Consider the following 18,333-nt stretch of genomic DNA (forward strand, 5'->3'; position numbering starts at 1 on the left):
CCACGCCCTGACTATTGTGAAAAGTCTACAGGGATTTATATAACAATAGATTTCCTCTGTGGTTTGCCATTAAAATGTTATTGAGAGCGATATTCTTTATGATGGTGGAGATAAAGTTTATTATTTTGTTTCTGCACCATATTATTATTTTAATCTTTCTGCTGTATTACAGCATTGCCCATTTATATGCAAATGAAGTGACCTATCACCATGAGGCAGGGAGGGAAGAAATAAACCAATTAACCAATTACTGGCTTTGTTCATAAAGTCCAAAGAAAAGAAAAGAGAATCTATATAACACAGCACCCAAATAACTTCTCCAGGGGAAGTTTACTTTGGCAGGAGTTCTATCAGCAAGCAACAAAGAAACCACAAAGTCACCCTGAAAATAGCAACTAAGCTATTTGGAAGACAGAGATGTGAACTATAGTCTTTTCTATGTAAATTGAAAAAAACATAACCCTACTTACATATTTACATAGCAGCAATCATGTAGCATTCTAGATATATGGGAGGCAGTGAATGTCTCCTAAGGAGCTACATCTGCCAGAATCAGAAGAAGGGCCTTCTTTGTGGCGGCTCCCTTAGTTTGGAACATCATCCCTGTGGAGATAAGATTGGCCCCCACTTTGACACTCTTTCACAGGGCCCTGAAGATTGGTTTTGCCAAAGGGCCTGAGGAACCCAGAACAGGATGCAGCCCATCAAGTGGCTTTTCAATTGATTGATTGTTATCGCCAGGAGGGTGGGGGGTTACTATGGTTGGAAGAAACGTCCATCTGGGTTCAGTTCCAAGTGGGGAAAAAGACACTGGATTCATGGACGTTGCTTGGAAAGAAGGTTTATTGATGAACAGGATCACATGCCTTGGAATTCTTGGGCGAAAAAAGGGAAGAGATAGCAATAGGACTTAGACTTATATACCGCTTTACAGTGCTTTACAGCCCTCTCTAAGCAGTTTACAGAGCCAGCATATTGCCCCCAACAATTTGGGTTCTCATTTTACCCAGCTCAGAAGGATTGAAGGCTGAGTCAACCTTGAGCCTGGTGAGATTTAAACTGCCAAATTGCAGGGAGCCGGCAGCTAGCAGAAATAGCCTGCAGTACTGCACTCTAAACTCTGCACCACTGTGGCTCATGTAAGACATGCTTGAGAGTCCCTGGGTTTTTATACCCTCTCTGGTTTTGAACTTCCTGGGGCACAGGAAGAGTATCCTGATTGGTTGCTGTCAGAGGTCATAGCCAGCTTTTTAGGTTGTCTGTGTGTAAAGTTTGGTTGAATCTTGCTGGGTGATGTAATGAAGGGTAATTAAATGGTTCTGCCTGAAGGAGGTAGATCTTTGTTATGTAGAATAGACTGGCCCAGGCCTTAATGGTCCATTGAGAAAGGTGGGAGAGCTGAGTTTCTGCCTCCCTTTTAGGGGAAATATTCTGCCCTTTTAATATTTCCTAAAATATCTCATTTTCCTAGGAGAGGGGTGGATGTTAACTTCCTACACTATTTTTATTGTTTGTATATTGGGTTTTTATTTTGGTAAGTCGGCCAGTCACTGAGAGTGAGTGGGCAGCCATATAAACTTTCTTAAATAAAAAAAAATCTTAAAAACACAATTGAGATCAGAATTTGTTACGCGAGGCGATTGATAAGTGAATTGTGCCCAATTTTATAACCTTTTTCACCACAGTTGTTAGCAAATCATTGAAGTTGTTAAGTGATTTGCATGGTCATTAACTGAATCTGGCTTCCTGTATTGATTTGGCTGCCAAAAGTCAGCTGGGAAAGTCGCAACTGGCGATCCCATTACCGTAGGATGCTGCCACTGTTGTAAATACATGCCAGTTGCCAAGCACTCAAATTTTAATACATGACTGGGAATGTTGTGTCCATTTTAACTACAATGACGGGTCGCAAATCACTTTTTTCAGTGGTGTAACTTGGGATATATAGTAATCTTTTACTCGCTGGGTAAGTTACTACAGCTCCATTATATCAATGAATATTAAATATAGCCACCTTCATACGTGTCAAGACTTGATAGCGAGCAAAGGATGTGTTTTATATTCTGGTCAATCCTATTCTCTCTCTATGTGCAAACCTGGAATTGGAAGATCTGTACTGTACAGCATTCATATTTACATCTGGGACCTCTGTCTGCATCACGCTGAGTGAAATCTTAGCACTTAAGCTAATGCAAGAGTGCAACTTTTCTTCACAATGTGAGTTGAATGCACGGAGATCAGGAAGAGCAGGAAGCAGGCTGAAAATATGGTCCAGTTCCATGTCCATTTTCAAGTCTTCTCACATGTTCAAGCCAACAGCTTTTGAAGTTCAAAAGTCCTAAATTCATACCAAAGAAATGTTAATTATGTTGATTTAGAAGGGAACTTGGGCAGAGTCATGCACTGTGATGAATATTTACTACTGATTGTCTAGCCCGTGAGGAATAAAGGCTATATGTGAGGTTAAACTTTTTCAGTACCCTTTGAAAACAGAGTTGCCATTAATTCATAACCTATACTTGGCTGATTATATTTCTGTTGTTTTGGTGAAAAATATTTCTGAAATGAAAATCAGTTAACACACAGCCTTTCATGACCTGGTGCCCTCCTTATCTGTGATAGCAGCTACTTTAAAAAAAAATGCAATGGGTGCCAGGTTGGGAAAATCTGGTATATAGCAAAAAGGAAGAGAAGAAAAATATAGTTAAGAGGACACAAGAACAATTAAAACTTACAGTACAACATATGTTCCTGTCTGTGAGTTTTCCTGCCTTAATAAACTAGCTGTTGGAATAAAAGGGGGTTGGATTTGGAACGTATCTGATCTCCCAAGACAATTTTTAAAGGGATTTTAGTAGGCATTCACATGTAGATTTCAAAAATCCAGATGATGACTAGATAGCAATAGCAATAGCACTTAGAGCAGGGGTGGGTTTCAAAATTTTTTACTACTGGTTCTGGGTGTGGCTTGGTGGGCGTGGCAGGGGAAGGATACTGTAAAATCTCCATTCCCACCCCACTCCAGGGGGATACTGCAAAATCCCCATTTCCTCCCAATCAGCTGGGATTTGGGGGGCAGAAAATAGATGGGGGCGGGGCCAGTCAGAATTTTTACTACCGGTTCTCCGAACTACTCAAAATTTCTGCTACCGGTTCTCCAGAACTGGTCAAAACCTGCTGAAACCCACCTCTGACTTAGAGTTATATACCGCTTCACAGTAGTTTCCTCTGTTTACAGAGTCACCATATTGCGCCCAACAATCTGGGTCCTAATTTTACCGACTTCAGAAGGATGGAAGGCTGAGTCAACCATGAGTTGATGAGGATGGCAAAGCACTATCTCTGTCTTTCTGCTGTCTTGGGGTGGTTATCCAGGAACTTGCAGCCCAATTTATCAATCACATTCTGAAAGCAAGAACGCCTTCTGGTTCCTCCTCCTACGGAGAAACATTCAATAGAGGCAGAGTAGTTAAACAAAACAGTATCACTGTAAACATTTCTAGATAAAGATAAAGGTTCCCCCACCTGCACATGTATGCTGGTCGTTTCCAGCTCTAGGAGCCAGCACTGTCTGAAGACATCTCCGTGGTCATGTGGCCAGCATGACTAAACGGCAAAGGTTGGTCCCTATTTTTGTACTTGCATTTTTTACGTGCTTTTGAACTGCTAGGTTGGCAGAAGCTGGGAGAAGTAATGGGAGCTCATTCCATTGTGCAGCACTAGAGATTTGAACCGCTGAACTGATGATCTTCTGATCAACAAGCTCAGGGTCTTAGCCACTGAGCCACATTGTCCCTAAACATTTCTACAAGCCCCTACCATATTTTTTGGAGTATAAAACACACCGGAGTATAAGACGCACCTACCTTTTTTGTTTTGTTTTTTTTAATAAAAAGTTTTTTTTATTTTTTAGACAAACACACATGCAAACATACAATGTATTTTCTATGAACAGAGTATTTGGCTGGTTCACAAATTAGTCATTTCAATTAAATTTACAATTTCTATATTTCCTTTTTACCATATTTATTCCTCATCTATTTTTTTAAAAAAACCAATATTACCCTTCATCCTCATCTCTAATCTTAATCAATTTTTCCCTTCTATTCTATATTATACCCCTTCCCATTGTTATCTATTTTTATATCCATCCTCACATTGGTTAATTATGTAATATTACAATTGTTTAATACAAATTCAATATTTTAATATAAATCAATTAGTTACATAACTATCTTTTTTTGTATATTAATCAATATGAACATGGATATTCCAATTATTTCCATGCAATCCAATTTCTTACAAATCAATTAATTATATTTATCAATAATAATAAACCAAATAATTTTCCCCATATATTCCTCCAAACCACAACTTAACCATTTCTGCTTTCAACACAATATACAATTAATAGTATCTCAATTATTACAATGCCCTAGTTAAACAGAGCTTTCCCCTTATGTTACTCATTTTCACATCTTAAACTCTCCCAGTAACCCAAATAGTTTTGCCCATATAATCCTCCAAATAACAACTTAATCATTTCTACTTTCATCAGAATATATAATTAAAAATATTTCAATCCTTACAATTTCCCTGATTAAATTTAAAAATGTTCTACCTGATATCCAAGCTACAACTTAATCCTTTTTACTTTCACCACCATATACCATTAAAGGTATTTCAATTGTTACAGTTTATACTTATTCATATTTCTAAAAAAAATAAAAAAATAAAAACTTATCATTGTTTAGATTTCAAAAATACAAAGACAAATATTCAAATTATTATTCATTTCATTTTTACAATCATGATTTCCCATTTATTTCTTACTACTATTCATATTTCAATTCTAAATATGTATAACATCTTTCTCTTTCATTTCTTTTTCTTTTTCTCCCTTCCCATTTTTATTTTTGCCTTTTTCTTTCTCCTTTTTTTCTTTTGTGTTTTAAAATCTTGAACTCTCCTCTTTTGCCCTAAATTTCCCATCGTTTGCACCTACCTTTTTTGGTGAGGAAAAAGAAGAAAAAGAAATCTGCCTCTGCCTAATTGTTGCAGCAAACAGCAAACAGCCTGCTTTACTTTCAGTTTCATTTTCAGCATAGCTCGATTAGCACAAGGAAAAAAAAAAATCTGCTCCAGCAATTTACTTCCTTGTAGCAAGCAGCAGAGCCCTGCGCAAAACAGCTGAGAGCAAATCAGCTGAGAGTCGGGAGGCCGATCTAATCAACTTGTGCTAATTAGCCTATGCTGAAGCTGAAAGGAGCTGTTTTTTCTTGCTGTTTGCTTGCAAGGAAGTAACTGCTGCGAGGCAGAGACCAAAGGGTGGGGACCAGTGGGTGCACGGGACTACATTCGGTGTATAAGACGCACCTAAATTTTCATTCCCTTTTTGGGGGGTAAAAAGGTGCGTCTTATACTCTGAAAAATACGGTAATTCCCATGATGAAAAACAGCTGCATGGCTTACTTCATTAGCCACCAAAATTGTAAGAGAATGAGTATGCTCACACTCCTCTGGTTCATTTCCAAATAATAATCATCTGACCAGGCAATGAATGAAAACTGTCCTAAACACAGACTTGAGTTACAACTGAACAGAACAAAAGTAATAGACTTCCATCAAGAATCAGACTAATTGTCATTGGACTCTATGATAATTTGTATGAATGGTTTGTTTTTCAATTTGGTAAATGTCATGACCTATAGCTAATTAATACATTTATAGCATTACAATATAGCTAATTAATACATTAATACATTATAATATAATCCAGTGCTGCCAGGTGTACCTACTCCAAGGTCCTAGGCCTGCTAAATATCTAAAACGTAATAATATGTAATCATATCAATACCAACTTCAGTCAAATTAAGTTAATAAATTAAGCGTATGAATTTGCTCTTGATTTCACCTACATTTTTATTCTGACTTGTGTGTGCCTTTATGTGCACAACACCCTCAGAAACCTAGTGTGAAACCTGCGATCTGCAAAAGGTACTCATTCTTAGTAAATAGGACCACACAAATTAATTCATCTATTGGAAAAACATTATATCACCTACTGACTACAACTTCAAAATGTTCAAGGTTGTCACAGATCATACCTGTAATTAGACATGATTTGTACAAAAATAAAAGGTTGCAATATTCAAAAATATCACACTTTCCATATTATTATATTTTAGCTTAACTTATGGGTTTTGTGGACAAAAGAAAGATGGAACCGTATTTTACAAATGCTGAAAAACACTTCTGCATAATATACAGGAGAGAATTCTGCTGAACCTTGGCTCACCTTGAGACTCTTGAAAAGGATTTTGTTGCAGTGGTTGAAAACAGCATTATTTCAGCTGCTTTCATTTTGTGAAAGGACCCAATTATACAAAGTCCATGAATCATAGAAGAAACTTCAGAAGTAGCTCATCCTTTGTACGTAAAAGGTACAAGACTTTGATCATCAGTCACCTGTGAGAATTATAATTCCTAATTTAAGTGACAAAGGTTATAGTAATAAAAGACATACTATAATACACAGTCATGGATTACTGTACATACAGTTTTATTGCAGATAATAACTTTAATGTTTCCATGTTTCACTATTTCTAACACAATGGTCCAGGAAACAAAAGAACAGTATTAAAATACAGGTAGTCCTTGACTTTCAACAGTTTATTTAGTGATTATTCAAAGTTACAACGGCACTGAAAAAAGATGACTTATTTTTCACAGTTATGATCTTTGCAGCGTCCCCATAATCATGTGATCAAATTCAGAGGCTTGGCAGTTGGTTCATATTTATGACTGTTGCTGTCCCAAGGTCATTTGATCACCTTTTGTAACCTTCTGCCTGTTGTGGCCCGTCAGCAGCCTGTGCGGATTGTAACTGATTCTGACAACGAGGAGGCTGATGTGGTGCTGCGCCAGCAGCCTGTGCAGCTGGCATTCGAGTCAGACAATGAGGAGGCTGGAGAAGATGTGGTGCCAGAGGCAGGGATTCAGCCAGGGCCTTCAGAACCTCCAGAAGCTCCTTTAAGTGAAGAGGACGAAGAGGAGGAGCCTCTTCTCGATGCACGGGCACGCAGAGCTGCCAAAAGGCAAGAGTGGCTCCTCAGGAGGAGGTCTCCTCGAGAGTAAGGCTTGGGGCTAATTAGCTACTCCCTTAGCCTATTTTAGGAGGAATGCCGACTGAAGCAATTTGTAGGGAACAACTTTAGTTCACTCTACTTCACGTCTGGATTCTCTGCAAATTGCTTCTGGGTTTCTGCCAACCTTAGTAAGATTGTGATTATTTTATCTTTGGTTTCTTGTAGGCTGTTAAGAAAGTTTATTAACAGCCTTTGTTTTGAAAAAGACTGAGTTATTTTAGTAAATTAAGTTTTGTACAAACTTTGTGTGTGCTGTGTTCTTTGGGGTCCGTAGCTGGGGCAGAACACTGCCAAGCAAAGTCAATGGGAAAGCCAGATTCACTTAACCACTTCATTACTAATTGATTCACTTAACAACTGTGACAAGAAAGGTCGTAAAATGGGACAAAGCTAACTTAAAATGTCTCACTTAACAGAAATTTTGGATTCTGCTGTGGTCATAAGTCAAGGACTACCTGTACCAGTCTGCCTGCTCTAATCCTCAAAATAATGCTATCTTGCCATTTAACTTTTCACATTTTGGGATAGTTTCCACGCATAAACTGAACCATTCATGTCAGATCTTGACATTATATAATACACAACCTTTTCAAAACACAGCTGAAAAATAGAGTTTAGTTAATGACTTAACATGGAAGCAATGGGTTTCAAAGTTCAGTCCAAAGTCTATGGCAAATCCCAAGGACTGAGATCTGTGGCTAGCTTGGGAGGAGCCAATGGAATAAAAGTGCCATTTATTTCAGTGGTAATGACCAATTATAATTGTTTTTTATTAAAGAGGTTGTGGTGCAGTGGTTAGAATGGAGGATTGCAGGCTAACTCTGTTCACACTGCAGTTCAATCCTGACCTGCTCAAACTTGACTCAGTCTTCCATCCTTCCGAGGTGGGTAAAATGAGGACCCAGATTGTTAAAGCAATATACTGACACTATAAACCGCTCAGAAAGTGCTGTAAAGCACTATGGAGTGGTATATAAGTCTAAGTGTTATTGCTATTAAATGTCGTCCCCCCCCCGCCAAACCGCCCCTTCTAAGAATTAAACTAACCACCAGATGTCATGGACTTTCCATTGCTCTTCAAAAACAAATACACTGCAGCAGCGCACAACTGAAGCTGTGCCAATTCCATTCTTTTCTTTGTGTTCCAGCGTGAGTTTGCATTCCTATGTTTTGGTTATTTAAATATTAAGTTAGCATTGTAGGTCAATGGAATAGTATGACAATGAATTCTAAACATTGCTTGAAATAGAGATACATTCATACTTCTTTTCTAACAAGTGCAAATATTGAAAGTGAAATGTGAAAGTACACATCTCTGAAAATGACAGTGTTTTGTACACAACCACATCCCGCCCCTGCCCTTGTGGATACACATATACACACAAGAAAGAATGACTATTTCACTATAGTGGGAAGGTTACAAAGCGATTATCTAGTTCTTTCATGGTAGGATATACACAAGACCTTCCTATCAAATATTGAAAATACTCTATGGACATTGGGCTTTTATTACAAATAGCTGTTTGATATAATATGATTGTCATACATACGTTTATGCTTTCTTAACAAATGTATAATGTTATAAATTGTTTTCAAATGATCAAAACAGGAAATTTAAACAAAGGCATTTCCTGCAAACATTTGTAAGACTCCATTTAAAATTACTTTTACAATATAATCCTATATAGGTTTATTCAAAAATAAATCTCATTAGTGTCCTTTCCCAGAAAAATAAACCCTATTTTAGTTTTGCAATCAAACTCAGCCACAGATATATATTCTAAATATTTTGAACTATAAATCCCGCAGAAATTCTCCTGAAAAATTATTTATTTATTTATATTTATTTATTTATAAATATATAAATTTATATAAATATAAATATTTTATAATTATTTATTAAATTATTTTATTTATTTATCTAATTTTTAAAACCAGCCATCTAGCTCATGGAGAACTCTGTGCTTGTGTGTGTGTGTGCGTACATACCCACACATCAATTAATATATACTTAAAAAACCCACTCAATACATTTTAATTTTAGGAAACTGCAATGAACACATACCATGGATATATAATTTAATTTTAGCTTGCACAACCACTTCTCCATAAAATGGAGCATATTTCTGAGACAAAAAAAATCTGCACTTTATGATGCTGTAACATCTTGGTAAATAAATTAAGGATTAGACTTAGATGTTGTTTGATATCATGTTTTATGACCTTTATTCCAAATTGCAATTTTATAACCATACTTTGGGTAAAATATTGTTTCTTGAAATTAGTCTGAGTTGGGTGAATTACTGTCTGAGCTCATTTCTAAAATAATTTCTAATTTATTAGGCTCTGATTGATAAGAAATTTAGATTTTTAATATGTCACATGTTTTCTTTTAACTAATTAAAAAAAATCTTCATATTACGTAGGAGAGAAATAGAGCTGAAGATAGTATCCGTTAATAATCAAATCACTATCCTAAGGACAATAGGAATCAATACTAGTAATTTACAAGTTCAAAATGTATGTGTAACAAGATAAAATGGTCAATATAAATATATATTCTTGAATTTCCTATTTTAAAAATATCCACTTTACATTTTTTCTGATAATTTTTATTGTGATTTTTGTATCTTAGGTGCAGTCTAGAGAGTTCCCGTACTGGATTATAGCTCTAGAATGAAAAAAGCCAATATATTGTTAAATGTATAAGGAATCATTGTATTAGTTGTGAATTTATTTACTTTAAATACTTGTCCTAGTTCTGATCATAATTTTTTTCATCTAATTTCTCCTATTTTTCTGAAGTGTGTCCTTTGGTATATAACTGAAAAGTCAATACAGATTGACTGAGTTTTTAATTTATTTCTTTTCCTGTACTGAGATTCCAAACTTTCAGCTATGGTAGGGCCATTTGTCTGACAAATTGCATGAACCATCAAAAGTTGTATAAATCAGCACCATCTTAATGGAGCTAAAGGAAAAGTTTTTCCAGATTGAGGGGGTTGGAATGGAACAATTTACCACAGTCTATCTGCCCTGGCCATCTCACCATGGCCAACTTGTCCTGGTCAGCTTGCCCCAGGCAACTTGCTTGAGGACAATTTACCGCAGCCAACTCACCACAGGGCAACTTGCTGTGGGATAATTCAACACAGGTTAACTCAAGAGAGGGACAAGTAGAATTGCAACTTGCCCCAGCCTCGAGGACTTGTAATTGGAGAAGGTTCAAACCTAAATCAGGACAAGGCCCCCTGCAAGTAACTTCTTCCTCTCGAGTTATCAAGCATCAAATTGTCCTGTGGCAAATTATCCTGTGATGAGTTGGCTGTGGTGAATTGTCCTGCAGCAAGTCGGCCAAGGTGAGTCAGACCAGGATAAGATGACTGGGGAGAGTTGACTGGGAAAAGTTGGCACTGTGAGTTGTCCTAGATCCTAAGGAGGCTGCCTCTGGGTTCCTTCAATATCTTGGGGCATGGGAGAATCCTCAGCATATCCTATCAGTCAGATGAGCGGGTTCTACTTAGAAAAAACAGTCCTGAAGGCAGCAAGGATCTGGGTCATGAACACAGGTTGGGTCTACAAGCTAACTGGCAACCAATGCATTTCAGAGTCATCGTCTCATAAAGTGACTCTGGGCAGTGTAAAAATCCTCAAACTGAACATCTGCTCTTTTAGTGGGAATGCCATCTATGCACAGCTGAAGTTGGATGGAACCAGAGAACTTCTGAACAAGTGGCAATCTTACCTTCTTGAAATTCATTCTAAGTCTGATTTTTTCTATCCAGTTCTTTACAGCTTCTAGACATAAAGTTTCTAGTTAGGAAAGAACCTTGTATAGTATCTACCACAGAATATATGTAAAAATGTATATAGAATTCTGGAGTTAATGTGGAAATGGGACAGAACAGGAACCTAATCATTAAATGTTTGGGTTAAATATGATGATTGACAGTCTGTTGCTGTGCTTGTGTGTGACACGCTGAACCAAAAAGTAGCTAGCCTCATTTCAATCCCGTATGCTGAGCAAATCCAGCCAATGTGACTTGTTCTGTATTTTACACAAAAAATTGGGTTAACAGAATATTCCGGTGACTAATTGCTGTACTAAACGTGAAGGGATATGATCCAGTTTCTTCACAAGGTTATCTGTCCCTTCAGGTTGTGGCCAAGTAGATAAAGCTGCTGAGCGCCCTTGGCGTTTTTGTGTGTGTTTGTGGGTTAGTGATGGCGGCGGCCAGCTGCACTGCACTGATAATCGCTGAACCGCGGACCCATTTCCACGGGTTTCCAAGCAAGCTTTCACCAACTTCTCCATTTTTTTAATCGCGTCCAAGGCGAGAGAGTCGAGATTCCGCATGGTCTTTCCCGCCGGCAATTTCGAAGGTTTGCCCGCTTTATTTCACGCTTTTATCTCGCTCCCGTTGTTTGTTTTTTTCTCCCAAGGTAGGAAAGTCTGCAGTGCAGGAGGGGCTCATTGCATCGTATCGGCTTCGGGGTGGCATTTAGCATCTTAGGGAGGAAGCAGACCCTGCCACTGTGCAGCTTTTTTTCTCTTTTTTTTCTCCCCCCAGCAAATGGATGTCTTCAATGCTTGAGAAGCCCGAACGGTTAGGAGGCAGGATATGTTTTGCACGCTGCCTGCCTGCCTGCCGGGCGACGGGACTTGAGATTGCAGATGCTTCCTGCTCGGGCAGGGGTGTTTTACACCCGGCGATAAACGGTCTTAACTCTCTCCTGCCCTACTCTGGGACTCTTTCGGACTGCACTCCGGAGAACCGGGGACGTGCTGTCTCTGGGGTCGGAGGTCCCCCCCTCCCCTCCTCCAGGCCGGTCACACGCCGGTCCAAGAGCCTTCGCCCGCCAGCCTTTGCCGAGAGCGAGTCCTCCTAGGCCGGAGAAGGACGCATTCTCGCGTTACACTTAATAGAGCCGTTTACTACCACCAACAACTCCCCCCCCCTTTTTTCCCCCTCCCGTCTTTTGCAGCGTTTTCGGCATTGGTCGCTCCCGCTGACGGTGGGTAGTTTGCAGACGCTCCCTTAGCTCCGGCGAGGCTGTTTTGTTAGGGTTTTTTTTTTTTTCCTTCCCTACACTCCCGGGCGGGCAAGTCGGCTGACAGACGCTTCCCTGCTCGGCCCGGGGCTCCCTCGCGCCGCAGTCGGAAGAGCGAGGCGGCTGGGGAGGGAACACCGCGTCCGGCAGGCTTTCTCAGGGGTTTCGCTGCGGTAGCTGGCTGAACTCGGCCCTCAAGCGCCGCCGCCAGCGAGCGCCGCTCCTGCACCGCTGTCCGGCCTCCCCACCACTTAGGCGGGGGGGGGGGGCGGGGGGCGGGCAAGCCCCGGCCGCCGCTTAGCGAGAGAAAGAGAGCGCAAAATGGAACGAGGAGGAGGAGGCGGCGGGGGAAAAGGGGGTGGGGTGGGGAGTCCGCCTCGCCGGCGACGCCAGGAAAGCTGGTAAGAAGCTTTTGCTCGCGCTCTCTCTCTCTCTCTCTCTCTCTCTCTCTGCGCGCGCTCTGTTTTCCGAGCGGGAGCAAGCAGCATCCGCGAGCTCCGGCAAGAGGAGGAGGAGGAGGAGCCTTTCTCGCCGGCGGCGGAGCTCGCGCCGTGTGAGGGCCCGCGGTCTACCGTGGTGTTGCTTGGCGCCTGTGGGGAGGGAACTGCTGACTCCTCCTCCTTCCCTCCCTCCCTCCCGGTTCTCGTGCCGCCGCTGCTCTGCCCCCCCCCCGCCTCCCCAGTTGTGCGGTCTGCTGGCGTGCTGGGTCGGTCGGTCGCAATGGAAAACCCAGCAGTTTCCTTTTCCTCGCCCGCATTGACGAGCGAGCGCCTTTCCTGTCGGAAAAGCCCTGGAATAGGTAGGTTTACTCCTTTCGCTCGCCCTGCCTGCCTGCCTGCCTTGCCCGCATGCATGCATGCATGAATGATTTGCCTGCCGGGTGGGGAGCGGCGTTGTCTTCCTTCCTTCCTTCCTTCCTTCTTTCTTTCTTTTCTTCTTCCTTTCTCCGTTTACCTCGCTCTTCTCGGAGAAGCGGGCAAACGACCTGCTTTGTCCCTTTGGCTTTTTGCGGGACACTTTGGCAAAGTCGTCTCGCCCCTTGGGTCTTTTTTTTTTGTTGTTGTTGACAGGACCGCTGGAGGCGAGGCGCCGTGGCGGCTTCTCTCCTCGCTCGCCCGACCCTTTTTCGTCACCTGCTGCTTTTGTCTGAAAGGACCTCGGTGCCTGGTATAATTCATTTTATCTGATGGTGTGATTGAGGCAAGGCAGAGGCATTGTTTTTCCCTTTGCACGAAAGTGTTTTCCCCCCTTCCCTTGGCCTTGGATACAGAGCAGGTTGCCACACCTGCTTTTTCCCCACCTCCCCTCATTTTTCTTGATTTTTTTTTTTTTAAAAAAGGTTGGTGGTGCTTCTTCCCCGCTTTGGAGAGAGGTGGCTGATTCTCCGTGGTAATAACCATTATTTGCTGCCGGATCTCCTTTGCTTACTAAAGTCGCCGCTTGCCTTGTTTAAGATGATCCAGGAACCAATTTGACAGTCTTGCAGGTTGCCTCTCAGTTGTTGAATGGATCAGGAGGCGCCTCTGTGCCTATTGCTTGCAGACGGAGGGACGACCTTTAGTGTCATGTTAGTGCTGTTTTTCCTCCAGCCTGTATTGTTGCAGACAGCTGCTATTTATTCCCTCTGAAAGGAAAGGAACTTTTCTCTCCCCTCCCTATCCCATTAGCAACGATTTTTTCCCCCTCATCCCCATTTTTAGAGGACAACAGCCCCCTTTTAAGGGATTAGCTTAGAATGCTGTGGATAGCCTTGACAACAAACAACAACAAAACCACTTGTTGGCCTTCTCTTTATACACCCCATTTTTCTTTGGCCTTGTTCTGTGCTGCTTCACTGAGATAGTTCAGGTCATATAGTATTTTCCCTTCCTGGTAATATTAGTAGGATATTGAGTTTTGGGGCTAAAGTATTAGTATTGAAAATATGAGCAAAAATGTTATAACTGGTGTTTGTGCTTTGAGGACCTCTATTGACTGATCAGTGTAGTCTCATGGCTTATATTACTGTGGGGAGTAGCATATTAGGAAAATGCAGCAATACAGCAGTGTTGACATGCCAATGTTGCATTTACATTTCATGATATTTAAATCAATCTTTATTATGGTCAGTACAGACCAGCAAATAAAAGCATTAAAAGATGATAGTAAAAAATAAAAATAAAAGGCAGACATAATAACATATTGTGATTGGTTGTGGATTAACAGTGGTCAATTAAAGTTTGCCTAATTTTACATACAGCACAGCAGAATTTGGCCACATTCAAAGAAACTACTTCATACTGATCTGATAACAGTAGTTGCATATACAAAAAGATTTTCCTGGATATTTTATCAGGTAAAGTGTAAATTGAGTCCATGAGCCCTTATAGAAGATGCAGTATAGCAGGATGTGAGCTTCATGTTATTATTTAGCCTATCAGGCTTGTGACTTGGACCACACAAAAGAGTTTTAATGATGTGGTTAATTACTTGTTATGCTAAAAATGGGGAGGATGGAATCTGAAATCTTTCTATTAAAATTCCCCAGCCTGGTCTAGCATGCTGCCATTTTTTGCATTATTAATACAAATAATACATTTCTACTGAGTTGAAAAAAGAATCTAATCTGCAGAGAAATTAGATCTCATTAGCAAAAATAGCAGTAAAACAATGTAGGAAAAGGGCAAATGTACTGATAATAATCAGGTATACAATGCTAATATCATGGGCAAAGATTGCCAAAGAAGGTTTATTGTGGTTGCTTAAGAAATGATCTACAGCAGGTGTGTCCAACCTTTTGACTTGCCTAGGCTGCTCTTGAGTGAAGAGGAATTTATATATATAAACTATATACTATAGTTTATATATGTAAAAAAATAATAAGCTTCCTTTATTTGGGGGGGGTGGTCTCGTGGGGCCTCATTATTAACTTGTCCAGGGCCACATTTGGCACATGGGCTGTGGGTTGAACATGCCTGAAAGGTTAAATTGTACCATTGAAATCAGAAAGACCTGTAAGTATTGATAACCCATTTAAACTTCATCTCAAAGTTGTTCCGAAGTCATGTTTATAGCATATTCAAAAATGTTTAACGTTATTTTTTGTCAACATGTTACAGTTGGTATTACCAAAGTTATTTGATCAGTTGTCCATTTTGGGATGTATGATGTAGCTTATTGATTCAGGCTGGTTCTAGTCCTCAGAAACTGGCTGGGAATAATAGACCCAGCATATCTAAGATAAAAAAAAAATTGAATACAATTTCCCACTGATATCTGTAGGAGTCATGATCCTGTCGAGTATGGTCCTGTCAAGGTTAAAAAACAGTAGTACTTACTATGTAAGTATATAAAGAAATGTGATGGATTTGTCTCTTAAAATATTTTTAAAAGTAACAAATATGTAGAAAATTATACATTTAGTTAGGCGTTTAGTCATGCTGGCCACATGACCACGGAGGCGTCTTTGAACAGTGCTGGCTCTTCAGCTTTGAAACGGAGATGAGCACCGCCCCCTAGAGTTGGGAACAACTAGCACATATGGGCGAGGGGAACCTTTATCTTTACCTATAAATATTTGTTTTTATGGAATTGCTCTTTTAACTTTGTGAAGCTTTCCAGAGTTTGTTAATTTAAGAACATAATTGATTTGAGACATTTTTCTATCTAAAGTCTGGCCATTATTATGTCAATCAACTCATCTTAGGTTGTACCTGGAGATAAAAAATTTAGGGTAGGATATTCTGCAGGTTTGCAAAGAAAGAACCAAGATTGAATCTCTTCTGTGGGAAGGATTCATGGTAGGGAGATATGGTATATCCTACAGTCGATGATATTCCATAATGCTAGAGCTTGGATCTCTAGAAAGAAATGTTGTTTCGTACTTGAGCCACAATTTTATAGTTACAATTCTGTATTTATTTAATTGAAGAAAGCTTAATTGGTCTCAGTGGGTCTTATTTTCTAGTAGACAGCAATAGAATTAACTAGTTATCATAATAACTTTTCCAGCCTGGATTCCCAAATTCTGTCAACTTATATACAAATTACTTGCCTGGGGTCTTGGATAACTGGCTAATCTACTTCAGAGTGGGGGTGAAATTAATGCCTTAAAATGAATTTAAATTTTATTCAGACACAAATAATTACTTAACTGAGGTAAAGGCTTGTTTTGTTGTGTTCAGATTCCCCCCCCCCCAAAGATTGGGATTGTTCAATTCAGATATGCCTTGTAGGCTGCCTAGAGTCATTTTGGTGAGATGGATGTCTTATAAATTGTTTAAGAAATAAGGTCATAACTAATGCTTGTTAAGTGAATCCAAAGAGAACAAAATATATATGTAGTCTTCAACTTACAATTCATTTAGTGACTGTTCAAAGTTACAACAGCACTGAAAAAAGTGACTTATGACCATTTTTTACACTTATGACCATTGCAGCATCCCCATGGTCATGTGATTTATATTCGGATGCTTGACAACTGACTCACATTTATGACAGTCGCAGTGTGCCAGTGTGATCCCCTTTTGCAGCCTTCTGACAAAGTCAATGGGAAACCAGATTCACTTAACAACCGTGTTACTAATTTAACAACTGCAGTGATTCAGTTAACAAATATGGCAAGAAAAGTCATAAAATGGGACAAAACTTACTTAACAAATTTCTCACTTAGCAACATAAATTTTGGGCTCAATTGTAGTCGTACATCGAGGATTACCTATATAGGCTTCTATTTTTCTTCATGAAATGCTGGGAAGTATGCCATGAGAAGAAACTCTTCAGAACAAGTTCCAGCTAATCCAATATGTTGCTTATAGCAGGGATCAAACAGTTTATGTATTTCAAAAATGTGTGTTCTTAAGAACAGGTCTTAGATGTAAAAACAAATATAATAACAGTCCCAATTATCTAATATATCATGTGGAAAGACCCTAGCTCACCACTAGAGCACATGCTTAAGACATGAAACATGTCTTAACTTCAGGCTTTGGCATCTTCACACGGGACTAGGAAAACCGGTTGGCTGACCTCGTAGATTTCCAAGCTACATTTCGTTAATCATAGTGAGCCACATTTGGCAGGATTCACATTTTATACTAAGCCACGAATGATACTTTACAAACACAAAGGCTGATTCACATAATGTGCCAAGCCAAGGTGAAACTACATTATGGCTTGACTCAACAGATACCTTACTTGAAATCTTGAAGCCTGATAAGGCTTGACATTGTATCTGTATTAGCCTTGTCAATCAAATCTGTAGGATTGGCAATCTACAGAATTTCCAAATTGGAATTTTTGGCAATCTGAAGATCAAATTTGGAAAGAACAGTAACAGTTCTGTGTCAGATGTTTGACTTAAGACAGCTTTTTGTTCCTTTGCATCTGGCAGCTTGAGAGAGCTTCCCCATCTGTCAGAAAGTTCTGTTATTGTATCTAACAACTGTGGTTAATGGATTCTAATACCTATTGATAAACACAATATAAATTTTGAGCATAAGAAACAAAAGTAAAGTCCATAAAAAAGATACAAATATATTTTTGTCAGCATTGCCATTATATGATAATGATTACAGCCATAGTAATGTCAATATGTGATTTGGAGAGAACTGTTATTTTGGAGAATGTATTATGCATGATGTAGGAAGTGAAATTGGCATCCAACTTAATCCAACTTTCGTTGTACCAGCCTTAAAATTGACAATAAAGATATTGCTGCCTGCAATTTCTGCTGGTTCGAATCTCTCCAAGGCTCAAGGTTGACTCAGCCTTCCATCCTTTCTAAGGTAGGTGAAATGAGGACCCAGTTTGTGGGGGCAATAAGCTGACTTTGTATAAAATATACAAAAGAATGAAGGCTATTGCTTAACGCATGATAAGCCGCCCTGAGTCTCCGGAGAAGGGCGGCATATAAATCAAATTTTAAAAAAAAAATTGAAATAGTAAATACCATCTATATTTTAATACCAACTATCAACAGTTAAGAAATATGCCATAGACTAGCACTTGGTAGAACAACCTTGGAGACCTTGGAAAAGATATTCAAATGCTGTGATGTAGTCTAATGTCAGGCACAAACCATCAGATCCACATATGCAGAGTTCAGTTAGTTACTGTATTGCTCGTACCTCTTATACAGGAATCTTCCAGATTG

The 18,333-nt window shown here is 39.6% G+C and overlaps 1 protein-coding gene across 5 annotated transcripts in view; it reads left to right on the plus strand.

The window, feature by feature from the left end:
* Nucleotides 1-11,347: 11,347 nt before the first annotated feature.
* The window catches only part of MGAT5 (alpha-1,6-mannosylglycoprotein 6-beta-N-acetylglucosaminyltransferase), a 134,809-nt gene continuing 127,823 nt past the window's right edge, over nucleotides 11,348-18,333 (plus strand). The window contains exon 1 of one of the 5 annotated variants that reach the window (XM_034423974.3): nucleotides 11,348-11,531. The gene's annotated coding sequence lies outside the window, so the exon portion shown is untranslated. The other 4 variants (XM_034423988.3, XM_034423983.3, XM_034423966.3 and 1 more) reach the window with 4 other exon arrangements.

This window comes from Pantherophis guttatus, chromosome 1, assembly GCF_059756535.1.
Source record: "Pantherophis guttatus breed Tessera chromosome 1, ASM5975653v1, whole genome shotgun sequence".
NCBI lineage: Eukaryota > Metazoa > Chordata > Lepidosauria > Squamata > Colubridae > Pantherophis > Pantherophis guttatus.